General features: G+C 35.5%; 1 protein-coding gene and 1 pseudogene across 1 annotated transcript in view; both read right to left on the bottom strand.

The window, feature by feature from the left end:
• Nucleotides 1–18901, bottom strand: part of HORMAD2 (HORMA domain containing 2) — a 65618-nt gene that overhangs the window by 21513 nt on the left and 25204 nt on the right. The gene's annotated exons all lie outside the window — the stretch shown is intronic.
• On the bottom strand, nucleotides 14806–15355 carry LOC123000306 (60S ribosomal protein L17-like; annotated as a pseudogene).

Raw genomic sequence — 18901 nt, 5'->3', positions numbered from 1 at the left:
ATAGTGGGGAAGAATGCCTGGTTAAAGTGTGTTAGAGAAAACAGAAAGCAGGGAAGTGGACAGAGCAAACACGGACAGTTCTCTTGCAAGATGGATATGATTTGGGTCAATGGAAAGAAGAAAGGCATTCCAGGCAAGAGAAAAGTATATTTGTTAAGATATGGAGGCAGAAATGAATTTGGCTTGTTCCTGACAGTGAGAAAACTGACCTAACTCAAGGAAGGGGAACATGTTGGGTAATAGTGGGAAATAAGACAGGTAACATGGAGACAGATCATGAGTAAACTGAAGGCCAGGCTGAGGTGTTTAAACTTGATGTAATAGGAAATAGAAGTCATGAGGAATTTAAATAGGGAAGTGATATGATGAAGGTTATAAAGAAGATCAGATTGGTAGTGGTATGAAGGACAGTGCAGGAGGCTGTGGGAGAGCCTGGAGGCTGTGGCAACAATTCAAATGCAAGAGGAAGAAGGCCTGGACTCAAGTTTTGGCAGTAAAATCAGACTGGAAAGGGAAAGCTTGGGGAACTTTTGATAACTGACTAAATAAAGAGAATGATTTCAAGATTCTGAACCCAAGACATTGAGAGAATAAAGTTGATGCTGAAAGGCAGGGAAACTGGGTAGGAAAACTCATTCTGGGTGTGAAAAGGGGAGGGCAGTGGTGAATAAAAAGATGAGCACATTGGACTTGACATATTGGTGGGACATCAAAGTGGAAATTCCCAATAGAAAGTTATAGATATAGGGGGGGCGCCTGGGTGGCGCAATCGTTAAGCGTCCACCTTCAGCTCAGGGCATGATCCCAGCATTATGGGATCTAGCCCCACATCAGGCTCCTCCGCTATGAGCCTGCTTCTTCCTCTCCCACTCCCCCTGCTTGTGTTCCCTCTCTCGCTGGCTGTCTCTATCTCTGTTAAATAAATAAACAAAATCTTAAAAAAAAAAAAAAAAGAAAGTTATAGAACTGGAGCTCTGGGGCAAGAGGCCTCAAGATAACCCATTTGGGAGTGGATGTAATGCTTGAAGCCCAGAGATGGGATGAATCCTCCAAAGGAAAGTATATAGAGCTCAAAGCAGATATGGTCAAAGACAGTGGAGATGTTGGATTTTGCCTGCGATTAGAGGTGGGGGTAGGAACAAAAGTGACAGAGGAGTGGATGACAGGTCAGACAGATGGAAAAAGAATGAGAACAGAATAATATCATAGAAATAAGAAGGAACATTTAAAATTAGTATATAGTTAACATCATAAAATAGGTCAAGAAGAATGAAAAAAGTAGTAAAAATTCTGAGATCTATTCATTAAAAAGTCATTGTTTATTCTGAAGAGAGTAGTTAGGAAAGTGAAGATGAGTGAAGTGATCAGCTTTCTGAGCCGAAGAACAAGTGAGGAGAGTGCAGTAAATGAAAAGCATTTTGTGAGGTGCACCTGGGTGGCTCAGTTGGTTAAGCATCCAACTCTTGATTTCGGCTGAGGTCATGATCTCAGAGTCATGAGACTGGGTTCCACACTCAGCAGAGAGTCGGCTTGAGACTCTCTCTCTTCCTCTCTCTCTCTGCCGCTCCCCCTGGTCACACGTGTGTGTGTGTGTGTGTGTGTGTGTGTGTGTGTGCGCGCGCGCACACACACACACACGTGCTCTCTCACTCTCTCTAGATAAATAACTAAAATCTTAAAAAAAGAGAGAAAGAAAGAAAGCATTTTGTAAGAAATTTGGCAAGGAAAGGAAGGAAACAGAATATTAACTAGGGGGTAATCAGGAGCATGTAAAGGTTTTTTTAATGTAATGTTCACTTAAATTTTCCTCCTCTCCTGACTCAGAAATTCAAAGTCTTCCATTTGAACAAAGTCAGGGATTATGACACAAAGCATCCAAAACCAAGTGGAGGAATTTGATCTCTCTATGTGTTCTTAAAAAATAATAGGAAGTATCTTTATGGACCTTCAGACTATCTTCTACCAATAATTTTTTTTTTCTAAATTGAGGCTACAGTGTTCTGACAAGCTCTGAAAAGATACAGTAAGAGTGAGAAGTTTTAAAACCTGAAAATATTTTCAGGTATCATTATTATATCAGGTGGCCTTCTACCCAGCTGAGGTATTTATTTCCAAGTGGAGGACAAGGAGTTTATATTCTCTTCCTGAGACGGTTTAGACTTAAATTCTTTAAATATAATTTCGTAGTATTTTTATTGTATTATAAAGTGTTTTTCAAGTTAAAATTGTTAAGTAATACTTTACTAATTCTCAAAATTCCTATATAAAGCAAGTAATATTATCTTTATTCTTCAAACAAAAATACTTAAAGAAAAAATGCATTGCATGTCCTTTAAACTAATTCTTGACATATTTATTTTTTAGAAACATATTTACTGACTTCTGGGTAGAGATGATAGATTGACACACACATTTATTTAGTTTTCTAAACCCCAAATGAGCAGAAACCCCAAACGACAGAAAGAATAAGGGGGAAGAAAAAAAAACATTGAAATTTTGGAAGCGGGAAAGCAGATACATGAGAGGTAACTAAAAGCTGGTAACTTAAACCAGCAGTGGAGCAAACCAAGGACCACCCAAATGAACATTAGTTTAAGGAGTTTCCAGCATCATATACTTTTGGAAGAGGGGATTAAGAGGATCGGTAGAGGAGCTAAAATAAGATCAACTTAAAGACAATTATGAAGCAGTTGAAATCTTCAGATCCCTTCCTCAACTTTGCTGAACCAAACAGTTGCCCCTTGCCCACCAGCGTATAAAATCATAAGTTTGTTCTCTGGAGATGATGATAGTCTTTGGATAGTGGGATACAAAGCACCCTCAAGGAAAGATTATGAGGAATTAAGTAAAAGTATGCATACTGAATGCACAGACCCTCAAGCCTCCATTTCTATTTGGCTCCCAAAATACTTGTGGCCAACATAGATTCTGAGGAAATTGACCAAGAGGAAAAAATTTTATTCTTTTTTTTAAATGATTTTATTTATTTATTTGAGAGAGAGAGAGAGAGCATGAGCAAGAGAGAGCATAAGAAATGGAGAGCAGGAGCAAGAGGAGGGGCAGAGGGAGAGGAAGAAGCAGATTCCCTGCTGAGCAGGAAGCCCAACACAGGGCTCCATCCCTGGGATCATAACTCAACCCAAAAGCAGACACTTAACTGACTGAGACACCCAGGCACCCTAAGAGGAAAAAATTTTAAATACAGATATTGAGGATTTCCCCCAAAGGCCTGACCAGATCATTCCACAGTGAAGACCATAATCACAATCATCTATAATAAGCTCGGGGCTTTCTAGTTCCTCCACTCTTAAATATGAGCAGATAACCAAGGAACTAGGACTACCAGCCATCTTCAGACTTCTGAGGAGAGACAGAGGAGATGGACCAGAGTAGATGAGGAAATGGCAAGCAAACAGAGGAAACAGACAGACATACAGAGAGAAGAAATCTATTTAGAGATAACTAATATCCTCTGAGACGAGATAATTCTTTGAGCACAAACAAGAATAGGATAGTATAAAAAAGGAACATTCAGAAAACAACAACAAAAGGCTCTTGGAAACAAACAGTAATATAAATGAAAACTCAGTAAAAGAGTAGGATTATATTGAGGAGTTATCCCTAAGAATAGAACAAAAGCAAAAGATACAAAAAATTAGAGAGAAAACATTTTTTTAAAATAGAGTCACTATACAGGAGGTCCACTATCTAAATATTAAGAGATCCAGAAAGAAAGAACAGAGAAATTTGAGGAGACATAATTTTCATCAAGGAAATAATTCAAGAAAATTTCCCAAAACTGAAGGCTTACCCAATTAACCAGATTCAAATGGGCCACAGATTGACAAGCAGAAATAATGAATGAAAATAGACCTACATCAGGGTACATTATAAAATTTCAGAAGCCAGAGGAAAAATCTTCCAGATAGGAGAAAACAGATACTATACAAAAAGTCAGAATCAGAATGGCTTGGAAATTCTTAACAGCAACGCCAGAAACTAGAAGACAAAGGAACAATGCCTTAAAAGTCTTACTCAAAATAAATGTCTTCCTAGATTTCTATTGCCAGTCAAACCCTCAATCAAATATAAGAGTAGAATAATGGGGGCACCTGGGTGGCACAGCGGTTGGGCATCTGCCTTCGGCTCAGGGCATGATCCCGGCATTATGGGATCGAGCTCCACATCAGGCTCCTCCACTATGAGCCTGCTTCTTCCTCTCCCATTCCCCCTGCTTGTGTTCCCTCTCTCGCTGGCTGTCTCTATCTCTGTCAAATAAATAAATAAAATCTTTTTAAAAAAAAGAGTAGAATAATGATATTATTAGGGCATGTATGATCTCAAAAGCTTACATCCCATCACCCCTCTCTAAGAAAGTTACCAGAGGATACACTCCACAAAAACGAGGGAGCAAACCAAGAGTAAGAAACAGGAGTCCTGGGACACCTGGCTGCCTCAGTAGGTAGAGCCACAACTCTTGATCTTGGGGTGGTGAGTTTGAGACTCACATTGGGCATCCAGATTACTTAAAAACAAACAGATCTAACACAGGAAAGGCAAAGAATTCTCCAGAAATTGGTGAAGGGAGATTCCAGGATGAGAGCGAGGAACCAGCCAGAGAACAATCATCCAAATTTGGTCAAAAGTGAAAAGCTCCAGGAGAAATTTCTCAGTGAGGATAAAATTATTTCTTCTGAATATCTGAGAGGAGATTTAGACCGGCACTGTGCATTAGTTCTTTCTGTGATGATGGAAATATTCTATATCTGCACTAATACGGTAGTCACTAGTCAGAGAACTTGAAACGTGGTTAGTGTTTTTGAGGAAACAAACTTCTTGTTTTCTTTCATTTAAATTAATGTAAATTTTTATAGCCACATGTGGTTAGTAACTACCATATTGGACAGTGCAGTTTAGATAATCAATAGAAAGATTGGAGTTCAATTAGAAATAAGTATAGAGAAAACTAAGTAAATGAAAAATAATTATTAACTGCAGGGAAAACAAAAACTTATGCAAGAAAGGAAAAGCAATCATGGCTTACTACACAACTCAGCTCTGTATAGAATTACATAGTTATAACAATATAAACACAAATTATTGACATAACCCAATTATATAAACCTCCCAAAAGGTGTCTTGTTTTATTTTACCTTCATTTACCTAAAAAGTACGGATATTTTCTCCAGACCAATAATTTTATTTCTCTAAAACATTCTTAGTGGTTACATGGTGCTTCATTTTATTAGTTTACCAAAATTTGTTTAACCAATCCTTCATGGAGGGACACTGAGGTTGTTTCCAACTTGGGACAATTATCAGTAGGGCTTTAATGACTAACACTGTGATCACCGCTTTTTAAAATTCAACTGTAATGAAGCAAAATTTACATACTATTATACACACTATTGCACCTATATCAAGTGTACATTTTATGAGCTTTAATAAATGTATATATCTTTGCAACCACCACCATGATCAAGATGGAGAATATTTCATTATCCTAAAGTTTCCTTATGCCTCTTTGCATTAAATCCCCACCCAACTCTGACCCCTAGGCAAACACCGATTTGTTTCCTATCATTTTAGATTAGTTTTGCTTCTAAAATTTCACATAAATGAAATTATACAGTATATACTCTTATCTGACTTTTCTGATTTTTAAAAATTCATTCACAGTTTTACAAGTACCCATTGTTTGTTCCTTTTTGTTGCTAATAATAATTCATTGTACAAAAGTACCACAATTTGCTGATCCCTTGATCTGAAGATGAGCATTTGGATTATTTCCAGTTTGGAGCTATTATGAATAAAGCTGTTATGAACATTTGTGTATAAGTCTTTTTGCGATTACATGTTTTCATTTCTCTTGGGTTAATAGCTAGGAGTGAAACTGCCACTCCAAATAGTTAAATATAGGCTTACCTTTATAGGAAAGTGACAAAACAGTCTCCAAATTGGTTGTACCATTTTACACCCATCAGCAATATGTGAACATTCCAAAAACTTTACATCCTTGACAACACTTAGTATTGTCAATTTTTAGTCATTTTAGTGAATGTGTGCTAGTATCTCATTCTGGTTTTAATTTGCATTTCCTTGATGACTAATGTTATGAAGTATCTTTTCATGCATTTATTTGGCTACTGGTACATATTTCTTGTAAGGTATCTGTTCAAATTCTTGGGACATTTTTTTAAATGGGGTTGTCTTATTACTGTGTTGAAAATAATCTGTATAAATATAATCTGTATATATAAAAGTTATATATTCTGAATACAAGTTTTTTGTCAGAGGTGTATGTATTCGGACTATTTTCTCCCAGTATTGGCTTACATTATCATTTGTTAATAATGTCTTTGGAAGAGAAGTTTTTAATTTTGATAAAGTCCAACTTATCAACATTTTTTTTCTTTTATGATTAGTGCTTTTAGGGAACTAAGAAATTTTTGCTGAAAATTTCATTCCTTCTAGAATTTTTATGGTTATAGCTCTTACATTTAGGTCCATTTTGAGTTAATCTTGTGTGTGGTAAGAGGTAAGGACTAAGGTTCATTTTTCCTATATGGATATCTAGTGTTCTAGTATCATTTGTTGAAAGACTGTTACCTTAGTGCCTTCATAAAAATATCAATTGATAAGTATATGTGGGTATACTTCTGCACTCTGCATTCTGGTCCGTTGATTTATATGTTTATCTTCACCAAAATGTCACCCTATCTTGTTTAGTGTACTTTTACAGTCTTGATATCTGATAGAGTAAGTTCTTCAACTTTGTTCTTTTTCATAAGTTTTATAGACTTTCTGGGTCTTTTGCATTTCCATTTAAATTTTAGAAGTAGCTTTCAATTTCTACAAAAGTGGCCTGTGGAATTTTGACTGGCATTTCATTGAATATATAGATCAGTTTGGGGAAAAGTGACCTCTTAATCAAGTCTTCCCATCCATCAACATGGTAAATTTCTGCATTTATTTAGCTCTTCTTTATCTCAGCAATGTTTTATAGTTTTTGTTATACGGTGTTGGCATTTGTCTTGTTAATTTAGCTCTAAGTATTTTGAATTTTTATGGTACTGTGAATGATATTTTAAAATTTCACTTTCCTCGAGGCGCCTGGGTGGCTCAGTCGTTAAGCGTCTGCCTTTGGCTCAGGGCGTGATCCCAAGGTTCTGGGATCGAGCCCCACATCAGGCTCCTCTGCTGGAAGCCTGCTTCTTCCTCTCCCACTCCCCCTGCTGGTGTTCCCTCTCTCCCTGGCTGTCTCTATCTCTGTCAAATAAATTAAAAAACAAAAAACAAAAAACAAAAAAAAGCTCTTTAAAAAATAAATAAATAAAAATTCACTTTCCAATTTATCATTGATAATATAGAGAAATAAAATAGATTTCTATGTATTGACCCTATATCCTGTGGCCTTGCTAAATTCATGTTACTCATCCTGGTAGTGTGTTTCTTGTATATTTCTTAGGATTTTCTATGTATGCAATCATGTCATTTTCAAAGAAATTCAGCTTTATTTCTTCCTTTCCAAAGTGTATGCCTTTTCTTATTCTTACCTTAATTCACTGACTAGGACCTCTACTATAAAGTACAATAGAAGTGGTAAGAGTTGATACCCTGTTTTATTGTCTATCTTAGGTGCAAAGTGTTTAATCTTTCATTATTAAGTATGATGTTACCTTTAGGTTCTTTGTAAATGTCTTTTATAAGGTCGAGGAAGTTCCCTTCTTTTCCTTATTTTCTAGAAGATTCTTTTAAAAAATTACAAATGAGTATTCAATTTTGTTAAATACTTTTTCTGCATCTATAGAGGTGATCATGTAGTTTTTCTCCTCTATTATGTTAATATAGTGAGTTATATTGATTCTTAAATCTTAAACCAACCTTGCATTCCTGGGATAAACCCCATTTAGTTATGACACATTATCTTTTCCACATATTGCTTGATTTGATTTGCTAATATTGTGCTTAGGACATTTGCATCAACAGTCATGAGGGATATTAGTCCACAGTTTTCTATTCTTGTAATGTCTTTGTCTGGTTTTAGTATTAGGATAATGCTGGCCTCAAAAGAGGAGTTTGAAGACTTCTCCTTTATGCTCTTATTGAGTTTAAGATTAGCATTATTTCTTCCTTAAATGTTTAACAGAATTCACCAATGAAACCTTCTAACCTAGAGTTTCTTTTATATGAAGGGTTTTAGTAATGACTTCAGTTTCTTTAAGCAATATAAGTTTATTAAATTTATCTATTTCTCCATGTGTCAGTTTAGTAAATTGTGTCTTTCAGTGAATGTGTTTATTTTATCTAAGTTGTCAAGTTTATCAAAATACAGTCTTCATAGTATTTCTTTATTATGCTTTTAATGTCTGTGGAATTAGTAGCAATATCTATCCCTCATGCCTGATACTGGTAATTTGTGTCTTCTTTCTTTATTTCTTAGTCAGTCTATTTAGAGGTTTATCAAATGTATTGGTATTTTCAATATTTTCCAAATTTTTGTGTATTTTCTAGATGTGTTCTTACTGATTTTTAAGATAACTCCACTGTGGTCAGAGAAATACTTTATTATTATAATCCTTTCAAGTTTACTGAAACATGTTTTATGACCCAGCCTATGGTCTAATTTGGTTGTACAAACACTTGAAAAGAATATGTATTCTGTAGTCATTGGATGGAGTGTTTTGTAATGAGGTCAGGTTGATGGTGTATTAAGTCTTCTATACCCTTACTGATTTTCTGTTTGTTCTATCATTGAGAGAGGAGTGCTGAAATCACCAACTGTAATTGTTGATTTGTTGATTTCTCCTTTAGTTCTGTCAGGTTTTGATTCATGTATTTTCAAACTGTGTTATTAACTGTATTACACTTAAGATTTAAGATTGACTCTTTTATTATTTTGTGATATCTCTATCTCTGATAATATTCCTTATCCTAAAATCTGCCACGTCTGATATTAATATTGTCATTTCAGCTTTCTTACAAGTAGTCTTTGTATAGTGTCATCTGGATGGTTCAGTAGGTTAAGTGTCTGCCTTCAGCTTAGGTAATGATCCCAGGGTCCTGGGATTGAGCCCTGCATTGGGTTCCACACTCAGCGTGGAGTCTGCTTGAGATTCTACCTCCCTCTCCCTCTGCCCCTCCTGCTTGTGCTCACTCTCGCTACAATAAATAAATAAATAAATAAATACTAAAAAAATTTAAAGTCTCAGAATGGTCCGAAGACATACAGTAAATGAAGAAATCTCTATTCAAGAAAATTTACTAAAATTTGGTAAGAACAACAAGTCTGTGGTATTTGAATCAAAACCACTCCCTCCACCCTCCCAGCTCAGTGAGACTTCACTCCAGACTGGTGTAGCCAAGTCCATATGGCTCCCTCCCCCTCACATCTTCATGAGAGGGTCTGAACATCCCCATTTCTCATCCTGGCCCTATCTGTATATTGCTGAGACTAAATTCTATGTCAGTATGACCAAAAGTTGAGGGATCCTTTTTTCTAACAGATCCCATTGGTGAGTCAGAGGTTCTAATTTGGGTGCAGTATTGCTGAGATTGCCAGGGACTCAATCATTCTTGCCCTGGCTCATAAGACAGTGGCCCCACACTGGGAGAGACAAATTGAGAAAACCTGAGTCTAACGCCTCACCTCCACCTAGCACTCAGCAACTAAAGCAGTACTGTCACTCAGAGAGATGTAAGCCATTGTCCCCACTCCCAGCTCCAGAGCTGTGGCTTAGAGATTTTACCAGGGGTAGAAGCAGGAAATAAAACAGATATGTCCTAACTTTTCCCAAGGAAAGTGACTATTCATAACAGATGTGGAGAAATGCAAAGCAAAGGGCACTCTTAAATACAATAGAGGTTGTGTTGAAAGGAAATTGAGAGGATATTGGTAGATTCATTTGAGATACAGGCTAAACTGTAGGCTGACTAGTTTGCAGGAGAGAATCAAAATAAGAGACAGGTGGGAGGAGCCCTCCTGAAGTAACAAATTTCAAACACTGAGCTCAGGAATTCCTTTCAAAGGAGCCTAAGTTTGATTGGACTAGTCTCTAGAGCAGTTTACGCCTGGAACACTGTTGAAAACAATCACCAGCAATTAGTTGAGTTTAAAGCTGGTGGGGTCAGGGAAAGAGACAAACCCCTGACAAAACCATCAAGGTAATTGTGGGTATACACAAGGCTACACTATCTGAACAGCAACATCAGAGGCTTAATACTATGGGGAGAAGTAGATTTCACTAAAATAAGTCAGCTAGTCACTAAACAAAGAAATAACAATAACAAGAGCCAGGAAGCAAGGGAAGGTCCAGAAACAGAGTTGCTACTTTATCTAAAATGTCAGTTTCAAAAAAAAAAAATTATGGGACATTTAGAGAAACAGGAAGGTATGACCCATACACTGGGGGGGGGGGGAAGCAGGTAACAGATAATGCCTGTGAAAGCAATCAGATATCAAATTCAACAGACAAGGACTTCAAAGTATCCATTATATATATTATCAAAGAATTACAGGAAACCATCATTGAAGAAATAAAGGAAGGTGTGATGATAATGTCACATCCAATAGAGAATATCAATAAAAAGAAATTACAGAAAGTACTGAATGGAAATTCTGGATTCAAAAAGAACTGAAATGGAAAATTTGCTAGAGAGGTTCAACAATAGATCTGGATTGACAGAAGAAAGATTTATCAAACTTGAAGACAGACAGATAAAAATCATGCAATTCAAAAACCAGAGAGAAAAAAGAATAAAGAAAAGTGACAAAAGAGGCTCCTGAGTGGCTCAGTCAGTTAAGCATCTGCTTTCCGCTGAGGTCATGATCTCAGGGTCCTGGGATCCAGCCCCGCGTCTGGCTCTGTGCTCAGTGAGGAGTCTGCTTCCCCTCTCCCTCTCCTTCTTCTGCTCCACCCACTCATGCTTGCTCTCTCTCTCTCTCAAATAAATAAATTAAGTTAAAAAAAACCAGGAAAATCCCCTCTGGGAGTCTTCCCTATAAAAAAATAAGAAAGAAAAATGACAAGAACATCAGAGAAATGTGGGACACCTTTAAGTGCACCAACATACACATAATGAAAGAATTAGAAGGAGAGAAGAGTGAGAAATAAATATTTAAAGAAATAATGACTGAGGGGTGCCTGGGTGGCTCAGTCATTAAGCATCTGCCTTTGGCTTAGGGCGTGATTCCAGAGTCCTGGGATCGAGCTCCATATTGGGCTCCTCCGCTGGGAGCCTGCTTCTTCCTCTCCCACTTCCCCTGCCTGTGTTCCCTCTCTCACAGGCTGTCTCTCTCTCTGTCAAATAAATAAATAAATAAAATCTTAAAAATAAAAAGAAAGAAAGAGTGACTGAAAATTCGTCCAAATTTATTGAAAAACACTAATGCATACATTCAGGAAATTCAATGAACTACAAGTAAGATAAATGCAAAGAACAACAAACAGAAACATCAAAATAAAAGTGCAAAAGCCAAAGACAAGGCAAAAATCTTAACAACAACAAAAGAAAACTCATCACTTACAAGGAAACCCCAATAAGGTTAACAGCTGACATCTCAGCAGAAACAATGGAGGCCAGTTGGGCAATAGGATAACATAATCAAAGTGTTCAAAGAAAAGCTGTCAACCAAGAATCCTATCCTATATCAAGCAAAGCCATTTTTAAAATATATATGTATTTATGTATATATATATATATAAAATAAAAACATTCCCAGGTTAACAAAAACTGAGAAAATTTTTTGCCAGTGGACTCATCTTACAAGAAATACTATAGAAAATGCTTCAGATTGAAAGCAAGTGACTCCAGATGGCAATTTAAATTGCCATGAAAAAACAAAGGACGATGAAATGGTATTGGTAATTATATAATTATAAAAGGCAGTATAAGGGCACCTGGCTGCCTCAGTCAGTGGAGCATCCAGTTCTTGCTCTTGGGGTTGTGGGTTTGAGCCCCATGTTGGGCTGAGAAATTACTTTAAAAAATTACTTTAAAAAATTTAAGAAAAGTAAGAAATTACTTTAAAAAAATAAATAAAAACAAACAGCAGTAAAAAATAATAAATAAAAGCCAGTATAAAGGCATATTTTTCTCCTTTTTTCTCTTAACTGATTTAAAAATCAATTGTATAAAATATGTATGTAATGTATTCTTCAACTTATAAAGAAGTGTAACATCTTTGCCGATATCAATACAAAGCAGGTGAGTGGGAGCAAAGCTGCATGGGCTAAGGAAATGACTACGGATGATAAAGTAACAATTATAGCAATGTATTGTTGGGTCTGTAACATTAATAGATGTAATATGTATAATAATAATATCACATTAATGGGGGAGAATAGAGCTATATACAAATAACATTGCTACATCTCTCTGGAATTAAACTAGTATAAATCTGAAACTTATTTTGATGAGTTAAGATGTATATGATAAGCCCCAAAGCAACCACTAAAATAAACCAAACATAGTAAAAAAAAAAAAAAAAACTAAAGAAATTTAAATGCCTTGTTAAAAATATTCACTCAATACAAAAGAAAGCAGTAAAGGAGGAATAGAGGGACAAAAGCACTGAAACACATGGAAAGCAAAAAGTAAAATGGCAGTCATAAATCCAACTCTATCAATAACAGCATTAATGTGAATGGATTAAACTTGCTAATAGAGATAATGAGGGACATTTTATAATGATAAAAGGGCCAATCCATCAAGGAGATAAAATAATTATAAACATATACATCTAATAGAACACAAAATTACATGAAGCAAAAACTGATAGAAATAAAGGGAGGAATAGGCAATTCAACAACAACAGTTGGAGACTTCAATATCCCAATTTATATAATGAAGAGGACAATTAGGCAGAAGATTAACAAAGAAATAAAATATCTGAACAATAGTATAAACCAACTAGACCTAATATATCTATAGAACATTATATCCAAGAACAGCAGAATATACATTCTTTCCAAGTTCACATGGAACATTCTCCAGCACAGACCATAGGTTAAAGCATAAAACAAACTTCAATACATTTAAAAGAATAATAGAAAGTATATTCTCTGATCACAATGGAATAAAATGAGAAATCAAGAACAGAACAGAATTGAGGAAACTCACAAATATGTCAAAATTATATTATTACATATTATATATTATTATAATAACCAATGGGTCATAAAAGAAATCAAAAGAGAAATCAGAAAATACTTCAAGATGGATAAAAATGAAAACACAACATAACAAAACATTACACTGTTAGAGCAGTGCTTAGAGGGAATTTTATAGGTATAAATGTCTATATTAAGAAAGAAGAAAGATCTCAAATAACCTAAATTTCCACCTTAAGACACCAGAAAAAGTATAAACTAAATCTAAAACAGGCAGAAGAAAGGAAATAATAAAGATTATATTGGAAACTTATGAAATGGAGAATACAAAAACAATAGAGAAAATTGATGAAACTATAAACTGGTTCTTTGAAAGATCAACAGATTTGACAAACCATTATCCAGACTGACCAAGAAAACAAAACAGAAGATGCTGAAATAGAGTCTGAAATTACTAGAGTCAGAAATAAAAGAGGAAACATTACTACAGACTTTATCAAAATATAAAAAGTATAAAGGAATACCAGGAACAGTTATATATCAATAAATTAGATAACATAGATTAAATAGAAAATTCCTAGAAATACACAAACTACCAAAACTCAAGAAGAAATAGAAGATCTGAATAAGTCTATAACAAGTGAAGAGATCGAATTAATAGCAAAAAAAAAAGAAAAAGAAAAGATAAAAGGCAAGAAAGAAAGAAAGAAAGAAAGAAAGAAAGAAAAAGAAACCTACCCACAAAGAAAAGCCCAGCCCCAGAGAGCCACTTAATTCTACCATACATTTTAAGAAGATTAATACCACCTCTTCAAAAACTCCTCCAAAAAGTAGAAAAGGAGTGAACACTTCCAAACTCATTTTATGAGGCCAGTGTTACCCTGATACCAAAACAGAAAAAGACACCACAAAAAAGAAAGTTATAGATTAATATCCCCCATACATATGAACATAAAAGTTCTCAACAAAATATTAGCACACCAAATCCAGGAACATTATATATATATCTCCTGTGATCAAGTGGACCCAAATCCAGGAACATTATATATATATATATATCTCCTGTGATCAAGTGGACTTTTTCCCAGAAACATAAGCTTAGTTTAATATCTGAAAATCAATTAATACAATACATCGTATCAAAAGATTAAAAATTTATTCATTTGAGAGAGAAAGCATGAGTGGGAGGGACAGAGGGAGAGGGAGAGAGAATCCGAAGCAGACTCTGCACTGAGCAGGGGACACCCAGGCTCAATCTCAACAACCCTGAGATCACAACCTGAGCCAAAACCAAGAGCTGGGCGCTCAACTGACTGCACCACCCAGGTGTCCCTACTTCTAGTTCTTCTTTACCACTGTCTGAAGTACAAGGCTTCTGAAGTCTTAAGATCTCAGTTTTGAGATCCTAATATAAATGCTAAAAGAATTACACTCCCTACAATGCCTGGATTTTTTACAAGCCATAATCTCGCCTGTTTATCAATAGACAACTTAGCCTCAAATAGAAAACTAGAAGCACATATAGCAAGTATTAGAAAAATCAGCCAACTGAATATAAGTCTAGATAATTAAGTAACATTATCATTATATTTTTTCCAATGTGCAATTGACTAAATCTCAACAAAGTCTTCACTTTCAAAAAATCTTTTTTTTTTTTACTTTTATTTGTATTTATTTTATGTAGAATTTACTCCTAGGCCATATGTTTTTGTTTCTTCTGTTTCTTCTGGGTTACCTTATTCTTCCATGCAACCTCCTCTTCTGGTTTAGAAACAATCTGCTCTTTTTCAGTAAGGATCATCTCAATGTGGCAGGGAGAGCTCATGTATGTGTTAATCTGACCATGAGCCCTGTAAATTCTATGCCACATCTTGGGGGCTTTGTTCTCCTGGATGTGCTCAATGACCAGGGAATCTACATCTAAACCTTTTAAGTTCAGTATTACTCTCTGCATTTTTAAGCATGTGCAGCAAAACTTCAGCACTCTTTTTGGGTTACCAACCCTGTGTCCAGCTCCACTGTTTGACCTGGGCACACCTACCAACTCTACCACTGTAGTGAAGGAATGGCACACACTGCTTCTGTAAAGTGACATCTTTCAGATACTTGGTAACTTTTTGGATATGCATACCCTTGATGGCCTGGGAAGTTTCACTTGTGTTCTTAAAGTGAACATAAAGATTTGAGCCTCTTGATTTGCATGATTTTGTAGGGTTTTCTGGGTCAAATGAATAACGAACCATTTTCAGAGATCACCTGAGGCCACTTACGGGAAGAGAAAAAAAATCCTAATTTAAATAGAACCTAATATTAGTTTTAATGGTTTTAGTATAATGATAACGTTGTATTATTTCAGACTATGAGGAGTATCTTCTTTTTAAACAAACAGAACATTCTCAGTCTTACTCCTGGTGGTTTTTTTTAGCATTTCTTTTAATGCTAGGATTTAATAATAGTACATCCAAAATGTTCTTACCTAAGGTTACTCATGTTCAACTTTTCTTCTGCTATAATAAATATCAATATACTTTTTATTTCTTTATATAAGTAAAACATACACAGATCATTAGTGTGCTCTTCCCACTAGAAATAACTCTCTGATATGTTATAGAATGATCCATGTTTTAAAAAATGACTTAAAGGACTGGGAAATTCAACCAACTTTCACTCCTCTTTGCATGGTTAACAGAGGCTAGCAATTACATTCTATAATGCAAAACAAAAATTAAATGAAAAATTTTTCCTACTTGACAAAAAGAAACTTTGTGGAAAGGACTAGCCCCATGATAGAGAATGATGTGTGGTTTTTAAGTCTGAATATTTTCTGTAGATAATGTGCCTTTTCCAACGTTTTCAATAATCAACTCCAATTCCAAGAATCTAAGATATCCTTGCCAACACTACATTGTATCAAACAAAACATATATGCTTCATGAGATGTGATGCTATGAAAATCATCAGACCATACTTCAAAAATGCAAAACTTCAGTTCAGAGTTTAGAGGAGAATATAGGTTCTGAACGAAAAGGCTCTCGTTTCAATCCATTGGCTGGAAAAAGCAATTCTAAGGAATTCAGAAAATATCTTTCTGGCCCACACTTAAATGGTGCCATTTACTTTGGCACTAAGTACTTTACATTCTAATTTCTCAAAAATAAATCATTTGCACTAATTTTGTGTGTATTAGCACAAAAGGGTGAAAAATAGGCTTCACACAGGAAAAAAAAATGCATCCAAAAATGTTCATTGTACCTAGACAAAATGATAAACTATTGAGTTGGTTTTTAAGAAATACTGATGGCTGGGGCACCTGGGTGGCTTGGTCGGTTAAGCATCTGACTCTTGATTTTAGCTCAGGTCATGGTCTCAGGATCCTGGGATTGAGCCCCAAGTCAGGCTCCACACTCAGCAGTCTGCTTGAGGATTCTCTCCCTCTGCCTCTGCCCCTCCCCCTGCTCACGTGCATGCTCTCTCAAATGAATGAATAAATCTTTAAAAGAAGAAAAAGAAAAACTAATGGTTGTTAAATTAAAAAATTTTTCTGCCTTTAGCTCATCCTCAAAAAATATCATTTGTATGAATTATTTATGCATCAGTTAAATTAATGTGTTGCAGATGAGAAAATACACTATGCTGGATCAAGATTACTAGGTACAAAGGAAGGACTAGAAAAGATGTGTACAGAGTATCTAGCAACTCTTTCTAACATGGAGGTACAGAATCATAAGGAGCTCAGATAATTAGAAAATTATGACATATGAACACCTATCTTAAAAACTGATAAAAATTTGAATTCCAAAACAGCTATAATGGTTTAATAAACTAGGACTATCGGTCTCTAAAGTAGATGTGGGCAATACTAGCCTTCCATTTTTTATAACTGTCTGTATATGTCAGTAATTACTAGTCTTTTAAGGAGCCAGAGTTAATTATCTCTATTAGAAAGAAGTACTTTTCCCTCAGCATTTAAACTTAGCATAAAATTTAAATAAGATTCCACGTCCAATTCCAGAATATGTGTTAGTTAGTTCTTTGAAGAAGCCTATCCAGCGGTCTCTCTCTAGTATGTGTCTATTGCTATCCATCCAATTGACCACAACAGAGAAAACAGGCCCAACTTCCCAGAATATTATGAGGTACCATTGTGTTTGTGTGGCCTTACTAGCTAGATCTGAAGCCCAAACCATCCCTATCAGGAATGAAGACCTGTCCTGAAGGGTTTCCCATAAACTCGGAAGAACCATGCAAAGTTTTGTAGGCTCCTTTGACGGGAACTCAGTTCATTACATCTTTACTCCCAATCCCTGCCACCTTCCCTCCCTCCCTCCATCTTTGTATCCCCTGTCCCAGATGGGACTTGCTCTTCAGGTGTCACAAGGCTGCATGACTCCACTGTGTGGGGAAATTGGCCTCACAGGCTATATATACACACGCATACATTTCCTGATTTCTTCTTAATTAAAAAAAAAAGCAAGGAGACTTAGCTGTTGCAGAGGTAGATAAAACGATAAGGACACATTTAGGATAGGTTTTTCCAGACAGTTCTATGTAACTGTTTTGTGCTAGGATGCCTTGGTCTCCTACTTGGGTTCAGTGTCCCATTTTCCAAGTGGAGTTAGGTTTTAAGAGTTCTTACAAGCTAAGAATCTTTAAATTTCAAATCTGTGTGCTTTATGGTTTCTGAACTTATTGTCAAATTACAACCTCACTTTTACATCATTCCTTGGATCTTAAGGATCATACCAGAAAATGAATAGTACAAATACTGAATAATTTCAACTACGGATGAAAAATTTTTATATTTCTCCTTCTGTGACTGAGATAAGGAATAACCTGAAAAAGAAAATATGATTAAAATCTTTTTTTTTTCAATCTTACAATAGTCTCACAACAATATAATATGTTAAATTGCTTCTTTACTACAGATCACTGGTGAAAAAGCAGTATAAGCTGCTTGGTCAAGATTTTGTGGACTTTCTATTTTAATAGAAAATTTTACGATTCAATATAGTTTTAAGAAATCTTTGAGTTAGAGGTTACAAAATGTAGAGATTGCAGCAAAGCCATAGAATACAGGGAAAAGTATGGAAAGTGCAGTATTGGAATTACAAGTCATAGAGACATAAGTTCTATACTATACTGTACTTTCCAACTTGCTTGGAACATCCTCTGCCTTGATCTCTGCCAATCAAAAAACAATTCACCCATAAAATCACCAATTCAATGAAACCTTCCCACACAGTGACAATTTATCCTTATTTCTGTATTGTAATAACACAGGCTTTGGAGTCCAACCACCTTAATCTGAATCCTGGCCTGCTACTTATTCACTGTGTATGTAGCCTTCAGCTAATTTCTCTAAGTCTGTGCTCCTTATTTATAAAATCAGGATAATAATAGAATCTACTTCATAAAATAGCTGGGAAGATTGAAAGTGATAATACATGTAAAACCCTGAGAACAATGCTCTGCTGTTAGTTGATATTATTTCTATCATTCATACACTCTCCACTATTATTTCTCATTATATTATATAAGTACTGTCTCTTCAGCCAGAGTTCCCAAATGTAGAAACTATATTTTGTATGTCTTTGTTTTCCTCACAGTGCTTAGCAAGGCATTACTCTTGATAGGAATTTAAAAAATATCCCAGAGAATCTTAGCATGGAAGGGATCTCAGAGGTCAAACCAGTTTAACTTTTCCCCTAAATCATTATTTTCTCTTGCAACACCCTGGAGGTGATCATCAATACCCTATCTTGAACACAGCTGGTGACAAGGAGTTCATT

This window comes from Ursus arctos, unplaced genomic scaffold (assembly GCF_023065955.2).
Source record: "Ursus arctos isolate Adak ecotype North America unplaced genomic scaffold, UrsArc2.0 scaffold_34, whole genome shotgun sequence".
Lineage (NCBI taxonomy): Eukaryota > Metazoa > Chordata > Mammalia > Carnivora > Ursidae > Ursus > Ursus arctos.
Note: the sequence above shows the minus strand (reverse complement) of the source record. Positions and strands in the feature narration are given on the sequence as shown.